Source organism: Meleagris gallopavo, chromosome 20, assembly GCF_905368555.1.
Source record: "Meleagris gallopavo chromosome 20, MGAL_WU_HG_1.1, whole genome shotgun sequence".
NCBI classification, from domain to species: Eukaryota; Metazoa; Chordata; class Aves; order Galliformes; family Phasianidae; genus Meleagris; species Meleagris gallopavo.
Genome location: NC_139423.1, coordinates 8450750 through 8473099, shown reverse-complemented (window position 1 = coordinate 8473099; position 22350 = coordinate 8450750). Strand labels below are relative to the sequence as shown.

The 22350-nt window shown below is 45.5% G+C and overlaps 1 long non-coding RNA gene across 2 annotated transcripts in view; it reads left to right on the top strand.

The window, feature by feature from the left end:
- The window catches only part of LOC104913813 (uncharacterized), a 55852-nt gene extending 33748 nt beyond the window's left edge, over positions 1-22104 (top strand). The window contains exons 2-6 of one of the 2 annotated variants that reach the window (XR_014887489.1): positions 8854-9171; positions 9272-11301; positions 16142-16326; positions 18665-18869; positions 19216-22104. This is a non-coding gene — a long non-coding RNA (uncharacterized LOC104913813). The remainder of the gene's footprint in view (positions 1-8853; positions 9172-9271; positions 11302-16141; positions 16327-18664; positions 18870-19215) is intronic. The other variant, XR_014887488.1, reaches the window with a different exon arrangement.
- Positions 22105-22350: the final 246 nt, after the last annotated feature.

Sequence of the window (22350 nt, the reverse complement as noted above, 5' to 3'; positions counted from 1 at the left end):
ATTTCTTTACTACATTCCTACTGCTGTGCCAGACTCGTTAATGAAACAAGCAAGACTGAGCTCAACACTGACTCCTGAGGAGTTCCACTTACTGACTGCCTCTGTCTGGCATTTCTTCTCTTCTCACAGCTCCCCTTTCCTCTGCACTTTAACAGTTTTGCATTCACCATGCACACTAATCCCCATCGTCTCAACTTCAACTGGTAATTTCCCCTGTGGTATAATATCAGATTCTTCACTCAAATCTGGATAGAGTAAATCACCAGTATTTCATTTGCCTAAAAAAAAAATCAGTCATCAAAGAGAAATATCAGGGTAAGCTGAACTCATTTAATGTGCCAAATCCTGGGATGGAAATCTGCCAGTGCACCTTCACCTGAGCACACTGAATTCTTCATGCTTTGCTTTCCACCTTACATGCAATAATTTTCATTCCCTTACATATATTCCCACTAGAAATCCTGTCTTTGTCCCATTGCTCAATATGATCCTCTCTACTGAAAATGTGGACTAGGTGTTCTTAATTCATTTTTAGACTATATGTAGATAGGTCTAATTTCAACCCCTTTCTCACTCCATAATGACCACGTTTCTCCTCTTTTTATTTCTCTAGTTGAAACCCTCTGCCATCTGTTCTAATTTCCTCTTTAAGTCCAATTCACAAGCTCACTTTTGACATGTTTCATTCTGCCTCTACCTTTCCCATCCCAGCATCTTCAAATTGGACGATTGAGGCAAATACTGCCTCCAGTCTTCTGCTCTACCACTCTTCTCCAATGCCACCCTTGTGGCAGTAACTCTTAAGGCAGGACCAGAACTGCTGCCCTGAACACATCACTGGAGTGGTGGCTGTTCACGACCTGCAGGGTAAGCTGCTTTGTCAGCCCTGTGATAAGAGTGATGGACTCCATCAAAGAGCAGAGCAGAGCATCGTACTCTATAGCAGTTCCTCTCCAGACATCTGATTTCAATCCCTAGCTGCATGCCAGCAGAATACCCTCATGCCAATCAGAACTTCTGCATGTCAGTTAATGCTCCCCATGTGTTTGGGGCTGGTTATTTATCCCACTGGGGTTGGAGCATTTCCTGTCAGGGTTAAACTTCCTGCATGTTTCAGCTAGCTTTGGAATCCAAGTTCCATCACATTCAATTCCTCAGCTCTGCAGTGCAGCTGATTCCACTAATTAGCTCCCTTAATTTCTCAACATTTGCCTTCTTTGAGATGAGTATGATTTTGTGTGTCACTACAGACGGTGCTGAAGATTCAGTCCTAACGAGGTGCCTTTAAAGGCTCGTGTTTCTTACCCAGAGCCCTCAGAGGCTTTGGCTGACTCACAACTTGGTGCTTTAGAGACAGTGAAAGAACTGCACTTCCCTTTGTGCATGAGATAGACTCTGAATAATCTTATCATTGCTCAGTATTACTCAGCATTTTCATTCTGTATCCAACTGAGACAATAAAGAGCCTAAATGGCCACATTTCAAAACATACTGCACTGGATGGAGAATCAGTTAAGCCCCTAAAGTGAAGTCCAGAGCTTCCTACCCCACTGAGATCACTGCAGCACTCTGCTAACCAACTTTGCTTACCAGAATGCAGGATGCCCATATTCACCTAGCTATGAATTCTGCCTATTTCCTGCAGAAAACAAAGCCCATCCAGACTGCAGCTGACCAGTCTGAGACGCGCAGACAGGTAGGAGAGGCCTAGCTTAGACTCCTTGTACAGCATCAGCACAAGAAGAGAGAGCCATGTCCACAAGGGACTTCTGAAAAATGCAAAGCACCTTTAAAAATCCAGGCCTTACTGCTGGGAATCTGCATGGGACACATGTCCTCTCTTTACCTGCTTCCTCAGCTGCAGAATGGCAGCAGCACGGCCCTCTTCCCAAGCCAGCATGCAGGTGATGCAGCCATAGTGCTGGGGCCACATTTCTACCTGAGATAGATGGAAGCTGTCTTCTGCTGCCAAACTGGTGCATGTTCAAACCCTGTAGAAAGAGCTGAAATGGCAGAGCAAGGTAGATTTCTCTCCTCCTCTCTCCTCTCTTTCAAGGGGAGCAAATATGCCCCTTTCCCAAAACATGTCTGCCTTGTATGCCCTGCTCTGCTGGGCACCTACTGACCTTGGCACTGTCACAGGACTCGTGTTTTTCTGAAAGAGTAACCTCCTTGTGAAGGGGCTTATTGCTTTGGGAAACACAAAGCAGTCTTGTCCTCCAAGTGTCCAAGCTTTCTTTTCACGTCTGTTTATTCCTTCACTAGCATTTATTTTTGGCCCTGAAAAAAAAAAAAAAACCCACACAACTCCACATTAAAGGGATGGCATCCAGTTAAAACCCACATGCTGCACCACCCCTTCACACCCCTTTGCAGGGGAAGGCAGCAGAGGAGACCAACAAAAAAAATATCAAGAAAAACTGTCTCCTGTTGGGCACAAAACTGCCTTTGCTTTCTAGTGAAAAGGCAGCAGAGCATCCTCAGAAGCTCAGAGCACATTAGTCAAATAGGCCAAATCCTGCATGCCTGAGGCTTGTTTGTATACACAATCAAAAAGTCAAGGGCCAAATTCCCATTTGTCCTGGAAAATCTTTCTAGTTGGTATTATAAACGGAGCCCAGGAAGGCAAGATACCAATGTTCCACAATGTCATATTGAGTCTGTGGCGTGTGTAACTCTGGGGCAATCCCAGCATTTGCAACACAGCTTATCAAAGATATAAAATCAGAAAGGCAGTTTCATGCTGCTTCTGTGCTGATTCCACACCTATTTGGGCTACTAGAGCAAGAACATGGCTTCTTATGCAGTATAGAAAAGCTTAAGAGGAGCAGCAGGTGATTGTTGCCTCCTGAGGCCGGTGCCAGCTGTGCTTAACCGCTGCTCAAGGCCAGTGTTAAGGCAAATAAAAGCGCTTAGGCCACCAGCAGAGTATGCTCACCTGTTTGACTTTGCAGAGAAGTAATCACAGAGCCAGTGGCAGCTTTGTGCCTGTCACCTCCCAACTGAGAGCTGTGACTGTGTGTGGATTGATGCAGCTGCAGAAGGGCTGTCTAAGGGCTCACAAAGCTGAAGTCCGAGGCACAAAGTTCAAGTCCAAGGTCCTGTACTGACAGTGTGTGTGGTCAAGATCTGCGTTCCTGTTGGAAGATGGAGAGAAGGAAAGCAGGACTGCATCTTGAATTCTTTGTACTGGCTCTGCAAGAGCAATTGTGCTCACTGGCAATGTCTATGTCTTGGACCACCCAGCAGCATCCAGCACCCCAGGTCATGTAGCTGTGTTCCATTCCTTTAGCACCTTGACTGAGTTGGGCACCTGTGGACAGAGTCATTACAGCAGTCTGCTCTCAAGATCTATGTGACAGCAACTGCATCGCTGTCTGCTTTCACTGAAGTCAATGGGACTCTGGCCACAGGCCTGATTCATCTATCTCCTACATCAATAGATTATCTTTCAAGTCCATTGGCTCCTATGAAATTAGAGCTGACAAGCCCTGGATGCACACTATGGCATGGTTCAGCCAAAAGAAATGGGGGACATGATGGAAATTGAAACCTCTGGAAAGACTTGGCCTATCTTGTATGCTTATCAAGTCAGTGGAATATTAATGCTGCATCCATCACTCAGAGTAAGTGCTTCTGGATGCTTGGCTGACTTTGGTAAGGGGCACTTTGAGAAGGATGAAACTGCATTTTCATTGCTGAGAATCTTCCTACAACATACAATGTGGCCCAGGAGATGCTGACAACCTACTGGTATTGTCTTCAGAGACTACATAGGAGCTAACACTGCTAGACTGCATAAAGAAGTGCTTACCCCAGAACATCATTTTAGTCCAGACAGGATTTACAAAAACAGAGACGGCCAGAGGTGTACAGTCCTTCCATCAGTCTGTGAATCTACAAAGAAAAAAGAAGACTATTTTGTATTCTTTCAATTACATATAGAACATAATTAAAGTAATCACAAAAACAGATGCATGATATCAGTAACTGGCAAATTAAGAATTCGGTCACGGTTGTCCAGGAACTCGCAGCCTCCGTGCAATACCAATAATAATTATTTATAGCCTACTATGCAAGGAAATTAGTCCAGGAAAACTGTCTGGTTATAGCATAAAAGAGTCACCCCAAGGGAGAAGTTCAGTGCAGTGTGCAGGGAGCAAGACATCACACCATTTTCTTGTCTAGTATTATAAACTTTACTGCAAGCAGCGTTTGTGTATTTTGCAGAGAATGTCTCGGTTCCCCTGTAACAAATACCTATTGTATTCCTGCTGAATTTTATTGAATTTACTCCTGATTTATACTTAAGATCAGAGGCAGATCCACGTTGCTGCTTTCTACATAAATCCCTGAGCTGCCTATTCACAAGGATGTGCAACTTTGCAAAAAAATGAGAGAAGGAGCTGGGTGGCAGACTAACTATTAGTTCTGATGGCATTACCATAGCATCTGGAGAAGCTAAACGCAGTGCTAACTCAAGGTACAAGAAAGCTTCAGCCCTTGAAAAGAGCTAACAAAGACAGTGCACGGAAAGTGGGAGGTAGCAAAGAGAGACGAGAAGAGAAGAGAAGAGAAGAGAAGAGAAGAGAAGAGAAGAGAAGAGAAGAGAAGAGAAGAGAAGAGAAGAGAAGAGAAGAGAAGAGAAGAGAAGAGAAGAGAAGAAGAGAAGAGAAGAGAAGAGAAGAGAAGAGAAGAGAAAAGAGAAGAGGCCGTGCAGCATCACATAGCAGGGAACCCAAAGGGGCAGGAGCAGGGCCCTGTCTCTCAGCATCCCCCTGCTTCACACTGCCTTTTGGTCCTTTCTGCATGTGGACCTCATGCATCTTTAATTAAAAGCACAATCCAAAAACAGAAAATCTTTTTTTTGTCAAGGGAACTGCTCTGCGAGTTGTGAAAACACATTATTTCCTGTGATTAATACCTGCCTCCTCTGCTGAAGACATCCATCTCTGCGTGGATCAGGTTCTCGTAAAGCAAAGCTCACCTCTTAGGAAAGAAAGCTTTCCATTCTGTCTCTGCTAATATTCCTCCTCACCATTGGCCCTGCAATCGCTTTATGATGCAGGCCCAACATAACTCACAGCACTGCCCATTATTGCGTGCCACCAATGTTAGCAGAGCCCTTTTTGTGGTAGATAGCAGCCTTCAGACACCCCATGTTTCCTGTTCAACTGGAGCCGATCACACACTGTTTGGTACTGAAACTAAGTCCCTAATTAATTTATACACAACGAGGCCATTGTAACGATAACGTAATGGAGATCAGCCCATTAGCAAAAAGTGTGGATAAATTATTTTCTTTTAATGCTTCCATCAATATTAAGACCCATTAATCATATTTTAAAAAAAGAACTTTAAACATACACACTATTTGTAGGCATTTTGATGGGATACCTGGCTGGCCCTGCTGTTCAGCAAGGAAATCTCTGCCATGCACTGAGCAGAACTGGATTTTTACCACATAGGAGATTGCACAACTGGTCCAACTCCTCTGATATTCTCTTTATACAGTGAGAATATAACAGTTTTAACAAAAAGGAAATCAACATTAAATGCAGTATATTCTGAAGGAGGGAAAAATTCCTAGCAGCTGCTGAAAAGAAAGTGAAATTCATAAATGCCTCTTCCGCCTTTATCAAATTACTATTCAGTAGTTACACTTATTAATAACAACATCCCTTAAACCACATTGTGAAAATCCATTAGCTAGAAATGCTTTAAAATGTACAACAGACTGCAACAGATGGTTTATCAAAGGCTGAAACAATTCAGCAGTATAAGCAGAGTGGGCATTTTTATGGGCTGCTGAGCGTGCCAGAGTATCACTGTGACACATTCACAAGTGAGCTGTTTGTGTTGTGTAACTAAAACTTTCTCTTGAATTCAGTAATCCACATAACCAAGAGGTAATGCAAACTCATTCTGTGCTTTGGATGTTTTCCCCATACATACCTGTGCCTGGAAATGCTGCCGGCAGTTTCAGAGCTGTCTGAGTGCAGCACTGAGCAGGCAGTCCCACAGCTCTCACTGCTCACAGAGGGAACGCACGCTGACTTCTCCATAACAAACCCTAATGAGAAGAACACTCAGAGAAGTCATAACTATTCCCATGAGAGTCAACCCTTGCAGGTCCAGCCTGGAGCCAATCACTGTATCACTCTTTACTTTTTCAATACAGTTTGCCCTGGAAGTTTACACATTCCGTTCTCCTTTCTTTACTTGATTTTTTAAAAGCCAACAGTTTGAATGTCAATCACTGAGAGGGTATGAGATACAGAGGCAAAATCCAGAGGAGGGATTTTGTCATCATCCTCACGGCAGAAGCTGCCAGCCATGCCCACTGTGCACATCCTGCACCACTGGAGACGTGTGTGCATCCCGGGGGGGCTGTTACAGAAGGGCTGCTGCCTTGCCCTGCTCTCGCTCGCTTCCAGTTTGCAGCAGAGAACAATAATGGCACAGACAGAGCAGCATTGCTGTGCGCTCATTCCCCAGCAGTGACTGTATCTGTCACAGCCTCCTGCTGTATCAGGGCAACGATATTTCTGAAGGCATTTTCTTTGTTGCTGAACAAGGCGAAGTCTGAGTTGGGGAATACAGGAGAGGCGAAGGGACAGAGCGAGGGATGTGACTGCAGCTGGGTACAAGTGGACAGCAGTGCTGGCAGATCAGCCCACACACATTCTCCTTCCAGATCTGATAATTCCCTAGTTCTATAAAAACACACCCAAGGCAGGGGTCACAAGGTGCCTAAGGCAGATATGCAGACTGCAGCTAAATGCATCCCAGTTCCTGGAGGGAAAAGTCCCTTCACATCCATAAGCTGTACATGTATCTCACCCCAGCAGGGCAGGCTGTGCCACCACCTGCCCTGCTCACTGGCTTCATCCGTCCCCACAGTGTGTTCTACTTAGGAGGGCAAAGGGATGGCAGAACAAATCAGTGGCAGAATGTATCTTCTGTAATCGCACACGAGTCAACTTGTTAAACTGATTGATTGTTGTCCCAACTGAGGTTGTAAGTCCATGATTACTTTTGACCGAGCACGGCTAGAAAACACATAATTACATGGGCCAAAGCACAGAGAATGGTGCCCACTGCTTTGCTGGTAAAGTGCAGCACATGAGGGGAAAAGAACCACTTGGAAATGAAGTGTACATTCACACCTCACCACATCCTCACTGCAGAGTTTATGGCTTTCAGGCTTGGGCAGCATGAAAGGCGAAAATTTCTCGGGAGCAATGATGGATTGCATAGCATGAAACATTGCAAATGGTGTCAGTGCTGGGGATGGGGATTCCACCATCCAGCCAGATGAAAGTAGTCCAGGCGAACGCTGGTGAGACAACACTTGGCATCTCGCAGGAACGGTTTTTCTTGGCTGTAATCTCCCCTCCTGGGGCATTTTCAGTTTTCTCTCTTGTTGACCTGCAGTGATGGAGGAAAGGGGTTGGACACAGATGGTGCTCTGAGCAGGAGTGGGGTCTGCCGGAGTGGGAACAGCTGTAGGGCTGGGAGGGAAACAGAGATGGGAATGAGACAGATACACTTCCCCTCTGGGAGGATGGGCTCAAGCAGCCTGAGGAAAATAAGGCTAAAATGAAAGGGAGGAAACCAGAGAAGAGAAGATGGAACAAGGGAGATCACGGAGAACAACAGGAAGCAGTGCTGAGATGTCAGACATGAAGGCTGGGCTTGTAGGAGAAAAGCAAACAGAGAGTAAAAAAAAAAATATCAGGATTAGTGTGCAAAAGACAGAAAATTTTTTTTAAAAGTCCTATAAAAGTGCCAACTACCCAGCTGCAGTAAGTGAAACTCCAGTACACTTACGTCAACACCACACCACAGATCAGCACCAGGGGAGGAGGTCTGGGGTTGTTTTTTAATTGCTTGGAAAGGCTTTCAGTGATGCAGAACATGAACTCCAGCTTCCACTGATGTCAAAGGGATTTAAAAGTGCTTACAGTCTCTCAAAACCAAGACCCATCTTGTCAAAGAGCATGAGACAAGATGCTGCATTAATCCCTCGAGAAGAGCCAGCTTTGCACATTGCCTGACCTGCACCTCGACGCCGACACACCTCGATGGCACACGTGGCAGGGACACAGCCCAGCTCTGCCCACACCATGCCAGGCTTTTGCTTTGCTCTCCCTGATGAGCAGCGAGGTCCTTGGTTTGCACAGCCAGGCATGAGTAGGGGTAAGAGGCATCCGCTTTGCTGGTTGAAGTGAAATGTTTGGCTTATTGGCACAGCTTGTTTAGATTGGCTCCTAGCACTCAGTCGATGTTATTAGAGAAAGCAATAAAAATGCATTAAATACTAGGAACTACATTAAAACAACATGGAGCATGCAACACAAACCAAGAAAAGCAAGAAGCAAGGGGCTGAGTATGGAGTCTGCCATTCCCTCAGTCATGAGTACGAATATGGTGGAGCCATGTCACAACGACATTTGAAGAGGTAGAGCTGGTGAGTTCTTGCATGCTGCAACATGGAAGATTTCATCCTCTTTTCCTCTCCAAACCACAGCTTCTAGAAAGACTTTGAAATGCTGCAGTCAGCTCCTACGCCTCCCTGCTGAGCTCCTTCCAGACTGAGCTCTTAAATTTGCTATGTTTTTGCCAAGACCTAATTTTCTTTTGACCACATATTAAAGGGCAGATTCCCATGCCACAGGGAGGGACTGTGAGATGTCATAATGGACACATCTGTCACCTGTCTGGCTGGAGCTCACTGCTCTACCCCAATTCTGCAGCTCCGTCAGACTTCTTAGTTTCTTCTTTGGCCTTGAGGTAGGACTCCAGGGGCGCTGGGATCCTTAACTTACCTGTTTTGTTAACTGATTTCAGCCACAGCCAGATCCTCACTTTTCTACTGTACTATGAACATCACAACTGCATGTTATGCCTGGTTGAGCAGCAAGGTGATTATTATAAAGCCTGGATTTCCCAAGGGAATAAAGCTTTACATGGAGCACTGTGTGAGCCCAATGTAGTTCTTGATCGTGTCAGACTATTTCAAGGAGACAGGAGGATTTCTCAGAGCCCCGAAGGTCCCAGACAGGCGCTGCAGATGACAGATGGAGGACACGAACACCATTAGTATCCCCTGAGGAAAAGACAGCGGTGGATGCTCCCTCTACACCAGATAACAGAGATGCCACAAAGGTGAGCGCTGTTCATTCAACTCACTGATCATGAAATTACTCATTAATAATCTCTTTGTGTGATCACCTTCTAATGCCACTCACCTGCCCCATCTGCCTAGGGCTGCACCCTGCACAGCTGTCCGGTAACCACCTTCCTCACCCAGCTGCCCATCACCTCCAAGGCCTCCAGCAGTGAGCCATCCACGTGTTGCTGCAGCAGCATAGCAGAGAAACCGGAGAGAGGATCAACACACAAGGCAACGGGAGCTGCAGCAGGGCAACAGCTGTCCCTCAGCGCATCCATTGTTCTTGTGCAGAGAAGCAGCTTTAAGAAAGTGGTGTAAATTACAGGAACTGGATCACTGGCTTGAACAATGTCAGCACGTCCCTTCGAGGGCATTCACTCCCCCCACGCCATGAAACGACAAGTTATTATTTAACAGCAGACCTCACACAGAGGAATGTTTTTCTGTATTCATGACCTCTAACAAGTATGGCAATTGTTTACTATACTCTGAGTGATCCAGAAGGAGCTATAATGTGATAATTATAGAGAAACCTTCCTAAAAATATATTTCTGATGCATCAGCAAAAACTCAGCAGGCCCCTCCAGCTGGCACTGTACATACGACTTAAGCCCAATTTGAGAATCAGATCATGCACTACATTTTGTGCAGCTGTGCAAAGACTCCAACCAGAAGTTCTGGAGCAGATGTCTTGTAGCAATGGAGGGAAGGACATGAAGAAGAAGAGAAACAGAAGAGGCCAAAGCCACGTTTCTTGATTGAGTGGTCAGCGACATAGGAAAGCATCAGTTCCATTTTCAAGTTGGATAAACTGAGGTTCTGGAAATCAGAACGCCGGCATTTTCTAATCTGCTCACTGACTGGTTGGTGTCTGATCTTGGAGGTCCAGCTTGACTCCAGGCTGTGCCTGCTTCCTCACAACTACTGAGCCTCTGCATTGTTCATGAAGTGATACGATTCATTATGATGATTTTTTATATTTGTACACCTGCTCTGTGCTCAGTGTTTCAAACCCCAGCTCGTGCTCTTTGAAGAAACACATAGAAAGGCTTCGGGACGTTCCTGCCTTGTAGCCAAAGCCACTGAAAAGCCAACCTGCTGCTGCTGCTGCTGCCCAGAGCCCTGAGGCTGACCTGATCCCTCTGCTGCTGCTTCCGCTGATCAGACTATGAAGGGAAGCCAGGACACAGGTGTTTGTTTTCTTTGCCCAGCGCAGCACTTCACAGCTGGGACTTCTGTAGCTCCTTGGCAGCATCTACATTCTTCTGTGCCTCAGTTTCCTCATCTACAGAAAGGCCCAGATGACAAACCCTGAACCTAGGGCTGTGTTAAAGTTTGGAAAACACACAGCACCTTGAAAGAGGGCTTCTGTGGAAGCACAAACAGTCATTTATTGCTTCAATTAAAAAGCGTGTGTTCTACAATCCACGGTCTGTTTATACTTACACTTCTTATGGATATCTCTCTGAAAAGCCTTGGTAGCTCATGGATTTGGCACAGCACACCAAATAATAAGCAGGCTCACCAACCCTTCTACAACACACAGTGCTTCTGTGTAACTTTGCAGGCTGTGTTTGACTTGTCTGAACTTGAACAGTCACCACTGATTGATTGGCTTCTAAAAATACACGTATGCCATGGTTCGGAGTCCAGAGAGTTCCTGTTGATTTAGATGGAGACCTTGCTGGGAAGAGGCTAAGACAGACACCTGACACCAGGGTGTTCCATCCCGGCCACTTGCTGCCTCCTGTGCAGGGTGCTCTGAATGCGGACTCCACCGTGTTCAAAAGCCCTCCATACCTCTGAGTGGAGAAAAAAGCAGCCCTACGGATCCCTTCTCTTCCTGCAACTCCATTTCCAGGCTGCCCTGCAGCTGCTGGTGATAAGCGGAGTGAACCTGCACATATCCTGCCAGAGGGCTGAGCTCAGGCGCTGAGCACCTGTGGTTCCCAGCGGTTGAGGGAGTGCTCAGTGCCCTGCTGAGCTGGGAGGGCTCCCAGGGGCAGGGATGTGACTGCTGCAAGGGAAATGCATTGCACTGTAACCCTGGAGAAGGCTGCAAGCACATGATTATTGCAACAGAAGCCGCTAGGAGAAAAACCAGATTCCCATTTCCATTGGAGGTAATAGGTGCCTTGTTGATTTATAACTCTGTCACTGCTGGCCATTAAGCAAACGGTGTTGCAGCTCCTAGATCCCATTCCGTAGCACACTGAGTAAGCTGCATCTCTGGCGCAATGTCTTGGAGAGCTCCACTGTAGGGCATAGGGCCACAGCTTTTCCCTTTAGTGACCATAATGTTAGCACTCCCAGTTACACGCACCCAGATCACTACAGCTGAAGATTCAAAATGCATTTTGGAAAGGGAAGGAGGTGCGGGGCTGCAAGGAGCCATGGCACGAAGCCCAGGAGCTCAAGCCCAGCAGCTTGCCACAGGGAAGCTGCAAAAAGGCAGGAGCAAAGCGGTGTCTGTGCATTCTGGGTGTGATGCATTGACAGCAGTGTCCTGGGCACTGGTGAGAAACGCAGAGCACCAGGTTTGCTAAAGATGTGAAACTGAGACAGTTTCCAACACTGTGCCCCACACTGGCAGGTCTCAGAGCCATTCTGCTCACTTACCTGCTGACATCGGAGCTAACAAAAGACAAAGCAGAGTGCAGTCAAATATATACACTGGATGTTGCCATGCTACTGAATGCAGCTTAGCACAGCAGGACTTTTTCTAAATGATGTATTGTAGCTGAGCTATAACCTAAATAATAAAGCTTACTTTGGCTCTCTGGAAGATCACAGCTAGACAGCTGCCTGTGGAATAGCAGGGCCAGTGGAAGAAATTATTGGTATTCTAGGAGCACATGGGACTGGAGATGATCACTGCAGCCAGATTCCGCTTTCACAGCATCACATGCCAACCTGTTCGTGTGTGGGTTATGCAACAGGACCTGGCTCTGCTCTCCTGATGCAAGGTCTTGCAGAACCTGGTTGCTCCAAGGCCCAGAACCCTCATTTCCAGCGTCAGTGTATTCCATGCCAGCTTACAGTCACTCTGTCGTCCAAAGATTTATTGTCATTTATGTAATCTTCTTCTTTCTGCTGCATCTGCAGAAACCAGTGCCCTCTCTTCAGCTCTGCCCCACCAAACATCCCACACGGTCACTTCTGTGTCCCTCACTGTCCCAGTCGTCTTCTGAGTCCTGCTTCGGATTTCTCCTTCCCAAAGACAGATGATGGGAACTGGCTGTGACTTTCCAGACGGAGGCTGAGCAGTTCCTTGTATGGTGGCAGGAGTGCTTCCCCATCTTTACTGGAAATATCTTGCCTAATAAACCCGATGATCTCACTTGGCTTTTGTGTTCAGTTTTAAAAAGGGTATAAAGCAGGCTCTCCAATATTTCACTTCATTTTATTTTAGTGTTTGTTATCTGGAAAAAAGAGGGTAGTTAAACTGCCTTTTTAATTAAATTCCTTTAAATCTCTGAAAACAAGAAAGAAAGAAAGATAGTAAACAAAGTAAGACAGAAGAATTACCATGTGTATGAGCAGAGGTATTTTTTTCCCGTAACACATTTATATATAAATCTCTTTTTCAAAAACTTGCAGAATGTCTCAGTTGCTCAGTCTGTCTCCTGGGCAACGTGACACCTCACAAGAGGAGCCTTGTGGGACATCAGTCCTGGGAATTCTATTGAAATTCTCGTCCAAATAAAAAGTATTCCTAATTTCTTGAAGGTGAGCAGAGCTTGCAGCTCTGCATCCTTCTGTCTTTGCTTGTCTTCATTGTCACACAGCTTATGAAAATAAAAGGCCATGAGCACCAATAGCTTCATTAAACCAGGGGGGTTCTATGGGGTTCCTTTAGGCACACAGCCTCTTTCTGAAGGTCTGCAAAATGCAACAAAGAATTTACATGAGCAGCAAGATAGTAAATAAGCATAGTTTCTTGTAAAAAGAGTTCAGGTCCCCATTGTGAAACATTCAGATCTCCATAACTAGAAAAAAAAAAAGTCTGGAAATCAGTGGTTTAGCTAAAATAACCTGAGAAAGGCCTGCCTTCACCTCTGCCACCAGCACAGCCTCTACAGGATGAGATCTCACCACGTATGCTGGGTGTGGGAGAAAGTGCCTCTGAAGGCTCAAACCTGCTGTTCATGATACAAGAGTATTGACCTTACCAAAGGCACTTGAGTACAGAGCTGGCTCCCGATTAAACCCCATATGTCAGCACGGCAGAAGGTCAGGGCAACTGGAAGCATCAGCATGGCAAAGCTGGCAGCTGACATCTTCCTCAGCTACTGCTGGCGACAAGTAGCACGGAGTGGATGTCAAACACCACAGGTTGTTGCCATTTGAGCTCAGAGGGCATTTAAAAAATCACAGTACCATTGCTGTATTCACTGGAAGCCAGTGTGCAAGTTGCTCCAAGGGAGCTGCGCAGCCCCAGGCACTGCTGCAGCCAGCTCTGATCTGCAGGAAGTCTGCACAGCTCTCTCCAGAGCTACAGCTCTGTGGTGGCTGGGGCAGTGTGAGCACCGAGCTCCACCAGTGCTCCTTCAGTCTGTTCAATGCACACATTTCAGAACTAAGACCACAGGGTATCAAGGGCCACTTCACTGCCTATCATATGGCTCTGAAATGTTGCCCAGTGCTTGCTTTTAGTAATATTTACTCTATCTTCTCTACAACTTGCCAAATATATATATTTTTTTGTCTCCTGTTGCTTTACTCCATTTTTTAAATAAGGAGACAATGCTTTCTGTGTCTCCCTCCTCAGATACCTGCACTCTCCCAGGGACCTCTCAAACACTGAGGCCAGAAACCAACTCCAGGAATTGTAGGTTGCAATTAATCTAAAATTGGTGACTTGTCAATTGCAGTAGTTTTAATTTCCCAGCTGTCCACTTGGGTTACACACATAAAACTTCTAAATAATATGCCTCGTCTCTCTCTGCACACAGAAAAACAGTTTCCCTGTCCTCCTTGCAGTATGTGACCTTTAGCTGCTCTCCCCTGCTTCCCAACTGAAGGAATTCATTCAGCAGCCCCACTCACTCACCACCTTCCACTCGCATCCCTCTGAGGGCTCCAGCAGCTCCTTGCTCAGCTCAGAAAGATTTATACTTCTGTGCCCCTTCGTATCCTTCCTCTTTAGGCTTTGATTTACCATTCCAGCTTCCTTATCGCTCTATAGCACTTCCTACACGTTTGTCTTTATCGCTCCTCGTTTTCCCTCTTTGGAGTCACCAATGAGTTTTGTTTCCTTAATTGCAGTGGGAAAAATTCACCCAGCAAAGAGGTCTTTACAGGGAACTGTGCAAGTCCAGGCTCCAGTGGAACATAAATGGCATTTTGCTTCTGAGGCGGTCTCTCAGCACAGGAAGAACTTTCAACCCATATCAGACTTCCTCGTGCAGTTCTCAGACCCTTCCCTGCTTTACATTTCCTGTGCATTCATTAAAGGAAAGCTCTGTGCCCTCCACAAGGCACGAGGAAACACGACCTTGCTCACCTATTTTCTTAGTGCCTCTCTCTGCAGAGAGCTGCTCCAACTCACTGCCAACTCCTCCGGCAGCCACTGCCACAGCTGAACGTCCTGGTCTTCATTTTTTTGCTGTCCTTCAGTTTGTGATCAGTGGGCTGCCCGAGGACATCAGCACCCTAAGGACCTCTCATGGGGCCACAGACACACTGACCTGGGGCACCATGATGGATCAAAGGAGCCACAGAGCCCTCTCTGCTCAGCTGCCCTCACTGCTTCATGGTGGGACCTGAGGTTTACGTTCCTCATCTTTTACCTCAGTCTTTGAAGTTACTTTCACATTTGTTCTCCTACCTCTCAATATTCCTCTCTGCAGGGATTAAAGCTGGTGGTAAAATATCCTGTGAATGTTTACGACCACAATTACACCTGTTCCTAGAAGGATTTCACAGACGATTGAGTCTCATTATTCTTTTCATATTGCTCTTTCCCGCCCTGGTGTCCAGATTTCCCAAACACACAAACCAAGTTGAGAGCCATACAGGTTATGATTTCAGAGCGTTTTTAACACAGATCCTGCCCAAATACAGACGTGAAAGTCTGGCAGGTAATGAAATACCTTTAGCTGGGAAAAAAAAAAAAAGAAAGAAGCCAGAGGGGAATGTTTTCTATAAAGATTGCCTCTGTAAAGGACTGGGATGTGCATGACCAGGTAGCCAGGCCAGCTGCTATAAATGCTGCAGAGTTCCAAGTTAGATCAGTTCCACACAAACTAAGGCATTCCTGCTTCAGATCGCACAACTCTGATCCCTTGAGGGGAAATTTCAGTTACCAGCACTAGTTAATGCTCATCTGGGTACGACCAGTACTCGAGCATGCAAGATGCTGGGCAAAAAAACAGGGGAAATTTTTAAGCTTGCTTTGGCATTAATTCAGGCTGAATTTCCCAATAGAAAAACAAAAGATCAGCACTTATGGGTGCAGTTCCCCCACAGCACAATAAGGCTTGCCTCTTAAATGGGAGTTAAGGCACGCACAGTCAGGCCGCTTGGAAATAAACTCTAAAAAGTCATACCAGAAGCAGGAATGGGAACCAGAGCTGCACTCCTTCACAGGAGGCTGTCAAGAATCCACTGTTCCCACCAAAATCACCTGGAAATCCCAGGTGTGTAAGGAGAGGAAAGACCTGATTTGTAAAATATTCCTCCTGGACGGAGTTCAACTTTACAAAAGATCACTGCCTTTCAGCTCCTTTTCTCTTGTAACCTACTTTAGCTGTTAGTGCCAAGCAGCAATAAAACTACATTCTTGTCCATTCAGAAATCATCTTGAAATGTCTTTGTGCAAAGGGAAACAGTTTCATATTCTGCACTTCTTCAGATTTCACGTGGCAACTTCTTTCAATTTCCAGCGTAGAACAATTTTTCCAACAGGAAAAACCAAGTCCTACAGCAAAGGCAAATCTAATTCAATATTTCTCTTCACAGAGACTGTCCTCACCTGTGAATGCCCATGAAATAAATGAGGCTAGTAAAAAGACTGTGGTTCAACTGCATGAAAGAGCTAACAGACAGCAATGGCACTGAAACTCCAACATCTGCCAGAGATGGGGACAGCACAATTACATTACCCTGCAGTTAAAAGGAAAATATTGCTTCTCTTCTCCACTGTGGTATGGTAACTTTCAGCAAAATGTTCAGTAGTCACAGCTCTGTCCTAAATCTAATTGCACAGCATGGTAAAAAAGAGATGCTACACTTAAAAACGTGTTTGACCACACCGCTACCAGAAAACACAGTCACAGGCCTTAGCCCTGCAAAGCCTCACATCTAGGAATTCTGCTTTTTTACACATTTGGAATAACTTTTCTAAAATCAGTGATACTATTCAGAAAACAGGCAGGGGCTTTGGCAGGATCAGGGGACTCCTTCATCTGCATTACCAGTGGAAAATTAGATCTATTCACTCCTATATAACCTATTTCAAATCATACCGAATTACCTACAAGTTACTAAAATTAGACTAACAAATAAATTACTCTGTAGCTGAGCTGATAAAATGTGACTGTTTACATATGAGTTAATACTGGAGCTAAGATTAAAGACTACTTCAAACACAGCCTTTGCCCAATATGTAGCCCAATATAAAATTCTGTTTGGTTTTGGCAGAGCTAAGAACAACTTTAACAACCTTGTTAATCACAGATTAAGAATGGAAAAGATCCTATTTGGCACCAGGCGTGCCATTAACAACATGCAGGGAAGCAGCAGCAGAAGTGACCTCGCTTAGTGCCAAGGAGAGGGCTTGGGGTGCTGGAGCTGCACCAGGGCTGAGCGCACCCAGCACAGTGCCAGGAGGTCTCCTTCGAGCCCTTCACATCTCCTGTGTGTTCTGATGCTCCTCGGTCTGTACTGGATCTGTCTGAAAAGCCAGCAAATATCCCTGGGAATCCAGAACTGCCTAATAAATGTTTTCTAGTCCTAATGAGATCCACTCCCTTTCTAAAGGTCTCTGTCCTTGATGAAACAAGGCATGAGGCTGACGTTCCTCACACCACCTTTCTCACAGTTGCATTTCTTTAACACAGAGCTTGGTCCCTGTCCATCCCCAGGCTGTGCACACAGTGAGCTCTGTGTGCTCCCTGCCACCAACACCCAGCCCTGTGCTCCCCATGGTCAGGCTCTGGGCCCAGCACCTGGGCACGTCCCACATGCAGCATCTCACTTGGACTTTTCTGCACCTTCTGTACTCTTTTTCTGCACTCCCAGCACATGCACAGCTTCTTGCTATCCTCTGGCTCTCCTTCCCAAAAAGGCCTATCTGCTAGGGTGGGAAATCAGCTCTTCTTGGTTTATGCAGCATCTGTTTCTCAGACACTCGCAGGCACTGTCACCAAACTCAACATGATGAAGATCTAACATTGCTCCAGGATTGCATGACCCAGTGCTATTGATTTAAGCCCTGCATGGTCCTTCCTGCTCTCTCAAGGCCAACACACAGCATAGGGCAGAAAAGAAAATCTGTTCCATGTTAAATCTAGCAGTCATTTTTATGCATAACCCTAAAGACTTCACCTGAGCAGCGCTCATCCTTGCTTCCCATTCAACCCCAAGGTTCCCCAGAGTGCTTAAGAGGGACTTTGCACATCAGAACAGTCCAACAGTGACAAACACCCCAAGGACAACGCTGGACGTGGCAAGCTTTCCCACCAGCATTTCTCCAGAGTAACCTTACAAGCCCATCTTTCACTTCCTAGTCCTTGCTCTGCACAAACAAGGTCTGTCTGGGTGGCACGTGGTACACTGCAGTGGTGTCCAAGCATTCAGTTGGCACCGCCAGCCACAGCCCATTTCCAGCATGCACACATCCCAGAAGACAGCACGGCCAACCTGACCACAAACCACTCCCAGTTTTTGTAGGAAAGGCAGAGAAGATAAGGAGGGATGGACCTTTCTTTCCCTGTGATCATTTTAGAAGTTTTTTACTGTGAATCTCTTAAAGCTAAAAAGATCTGGTATCCTCCTGTCTACTTTGCAGAAGATAAGCTGTGATTAAGCATAGAAGTCCTTCTGAGTTTTGCCTAGTTCCCATTACTGCAGTGCCCAAATATCCCATTGTGAAATGAAATCCCCCCCTCCCTCCATGCACAAGAAACATCAGGGGGTTTTCAAAAGAGAAGAGCAATCCTGGCGCCTCATATTCTGAAAATGCTGTGCAGCCGACCTTTGAAAAGCAATTCTGAAATTCTTCTCATCAAAACAGAAACTCCTAAAATCACTTCTTCTATTTATTAATGTTGGTCACATCTCTGCCCTGATGGTTTTGCAATGGAATTCAAGTTTATGGTCTGTACTCTATAGCCTTTAGTTGCTGCAATTTAATGCATACTTAAGACCCAAACAATTGCAAAGAGCATGCACAGAATCCTCTTGCTGCTTAGACTACACATGTTTTACATTGCTCGGTTTTTATGGTATATTCCATGCTATTCATGCCTTGTGTTTCTATAGCATCTCCCACGTGAAGGGCTCAATACACTTCAGAAATGCAAATGGAACTGAAGCGTCCCAGCAGGACTGGCAGAACCCCCTGCTCTCTAACTACTGAGTGGTGCCTTTCTGCTCCCCTGTGAAGCCCATGATCTTCCATGGAAAGCTGCCAAACCGGTGCAGGACCAGACTAGTTCATCCCTGCAGTTCCTCTGGCAGGCACTGGGTAAGTGACTGAGGTCTGCATCCCTCCCAAAGCACAGAGCCTGCGTGCACGCAGTTCTGTGGAGCTCTGGAAAAGGGCAGAGCTGAAAACTCCACTGCTGCGCAGCCAGCCCCCATCCAGCCCTTCTTCCCCTGAAGCCCACAGCACTCAGATACTCTCCTTCGCCCTCCCAGGGGGCTCTAACAGCACTTTACTGCTGTCACTACCAAAAAAGCAGGACATTCTGCTGAAACTGCTCTGAAAGAGTCAGGGAACCAGAAACGAATGTTCTAACAGTGATATTTCTTTTGCACAGAGCTGCCACGTGTTCAGGCTTTCCTAGATAGGTTTTTTTTTTTCCTACCAGTTCTGCCTGGCAGAAGAAGAGGGCTCTGAACACCCACCCAGGATTCCTGGATGTCCAGCAGCCAGCCTGCAAGCAGCAACTGTTGGACTTTGGAAATACTTGATTTACATACAGAGGGATCGATCCTACAGTGTGTGTATGTGACCCTGGGAGCCTTGAGCCTGCTCTGTGCTACAATAAACCCAATTGACTGCAAACACACGCTGGGTGCCTCCTGAAAACACCACACTCACCTCACCAATAAACAGATTTCTGCAAGTCTAACCACTTCAACCTGACTTTTAGCAAGCTGTCTTGTGCCACAGTGTATCTGTGGGATGCTGTTGTAAATCTCCAAAGTTCAGCAAAAGCCCAAAAGGAAAGATATCGCTTCAGCTGAACGGAAAAAGGTCAGCCAGGAGCAGCACAGTAACACAACCAACCCGATCACACGAGGTATTCGTCAGATCTTGTTCCTGTGTGCTGCTCCCAGCTCTCTCTCTCTGGACTCCTGTTGGGCCATCATGCCTCTGACGATGCCCACATACAGAGACATATGCTCTGCTTTAGTTACAATTGACTTCTTGTCATGTTATGCAACTGAGCTCTACTCAGTGTTATCTTTTGATTGACTCCTCCGCTATTCCCCTCCCAATGCATTTATCTGAGGCCACTGACAGCCAGCAAATACTGACTACATCTCTGCTCTTTGGCAGCTCATTCTGGCAGTGTTTTCAGACAGTTTGAGAAGTGGGTGTCACTTACATTAGCTCACTCTAAAATGCATATAATCCCTCTTGCAAATTCTAGGCCATGGATTTTAACAGAGTTTCCAAAGTAGGTGTGAGGACTGCTCTAGCTGTGCTAATTTAGTTCCTATTGATTTATCATGTCTCCTTTCATGGCAGCAAATTGTAAATACTTCCTATGCTTCACTCAGTGTTTGCTCCCCACATGACAACTCTCTAGCATTGAAAGAACGTGTCAGTGAAAAGCACCTTGATGTCTGTTTTCAATATCACAGAGATGGAGCCATCATCTACTGCCAGTCCTGCTCCCGGAGAGCTGCCTCATCCAATCCCTCCCTGCTTAGGAGAGCTGGGCCACGTAATGCAAAGGTTCCATAGTAAGAGACACAAACCAATCCTCACAAGAGCTGAAATAGACCTGTCTTTGGGACGAGGTGCAGAACTAAAGTACTGACCCATCGTGGCCTTTTTTATTCCCTATGGCAGATGCTAAACCAGTTACAACCATGAATTTCTTTCTCTGAAGTCAGAATCAGTTGTTGCTGTCTTCTTTGGTCAGCAGCAGACTGCACCCTGCAGCCAGACTCCTGCTGCACTTAGTTCTTTATGGGTCCTACTTTAATGTCTGAAATCTAATTTTATCCTCATTTAGATGTGGCTAAAAACTCTAGCAGCTCTTGTTTTCTCTCTAGATGAGCCCTTATTTCTATAAATGGAACAGACATTCTTTTGAAGTTGTTTCAGGTTTAGAGATGCAAAAGGAAAGCCTGATGCCCAGCCTCACCCTCTCCCACCATCCTCCTCCAGGGCTTTGCCTCCAGGTAACACTCCTGATTAGACAGTGGCTAGTACCTGTATCCTTATTTCCTGCAGAACTCTGTGGCGCCTGGAAGCAACTCTGAGACTGTGCACAAAGGAAGAAGTGCTATCAGGAAAGCACGTGCTGCACTGTGCTCAGCAGCCAAGGTGTCCATGCAGAAGCTGAAGGCTTTACATCAGAACCCACACAGCTGGAAGCTGGGAGGCAGATGGAAGAACTCGATCTTCCTCTTCCAACAGCAGAAAACTATAATGCAGGTCAAACCACATCAAGAAATCACACCTGAATTCCTATTCTCAGGAGTCATTTAGTCACCAACTTCCAAAGCTGCTTAGGGAAGCAGGGAAAACCAGGTCTGTAACTTGCTCTCGGTAGTGAGGGAAAGAAGTGGAAGTCTGTGGTGTACCAGTGTGATTCAGGAAGACTGACACTTCATTAGTGTGAGCAAAGGCATCACCACCTAGTCTTTAATATGCATGTTTAGCTAGGTCCTGATCCAGTCAAGAGGTCCCTGCTGCACACGAGGAAGGCCTGTGTTCCAGTTGCTGTTAGTCCTCACTCATGATACTTTTTGCAAACGTAACATGAAGCATTCCCTTTAGGGAGGAGAAAGTTTAGATGTACCCTATAAAAACCATGCGTTTTCAGTCAGAACTACATGTTGCACTAGTGTTGTTTCTTAATTAACAGAACAAGCAACTTAATCTTTATAATTACACACCTTGGGAAAAAAGATTGCTATAGACGCATTGTGCAGCGAGCTTTCTCACCACCTCCCCACCTCCACTGGGAATTCCAACATTTGCCTCTGAAACAGAGATATGTTGGGACTGGTATTTGCCACACTCAAATCCACAAACCTCTGGTTGTGTCAGTTCCTGAATTACAGACCTGATGTCTGCAAATGATTGGTTTTGAAAGCAAGGGCAGCCATCCTTCCGAAGGCTGAGAAATAAATATATCATAAATCCGCATATGTGGCTTTCATTTATAAAGATCTAATTAAATTTTGTTCTGTAATTTCTCTATGCAGTATATATGTGCAGTATATATTTTTTTTTCCTTTTCTTTTGGCCATAAATACAAGCAATATGTTATATAATTCTCTTCCTCTGTAACGTGCCTGGTTTTTGTGCTGGTAAAGTAACATCTTATCCTTTTGTAGTCTGTTACAGTGAACTATAGAATTTTTATTGTATGTTACAGTCTGGTTTGGAGATAATCCAGCAAAGCTATCTGCTTCCTTTTAAAAATAAAATAAAATACTGTATTTTTCATAAAGTGTATAAAGCCATGCAGAAATCCAAGCATGGAAAATAAACACAGTATTGCCAATACCAAGCATTTACCAGGCCTGTTCTGGGCCACAAAATCATGAGTTTGCCTTACAAATCTTTAGAATTCAAAGACAAGTAATTTCAGGTTTCCTCAACTTGCCTCTTTTTCTTTCAAAACTTCTTGGTTGTTTTCAGGCTATTCTATACAATCAAAGAGTTGACAATTTACCTTCAATTTTAAAGAACGCTGAAACTTGCACATAATTACAGGATTTGGGGAACCAGAGCTTTCAAAAACAACTGTAACAAA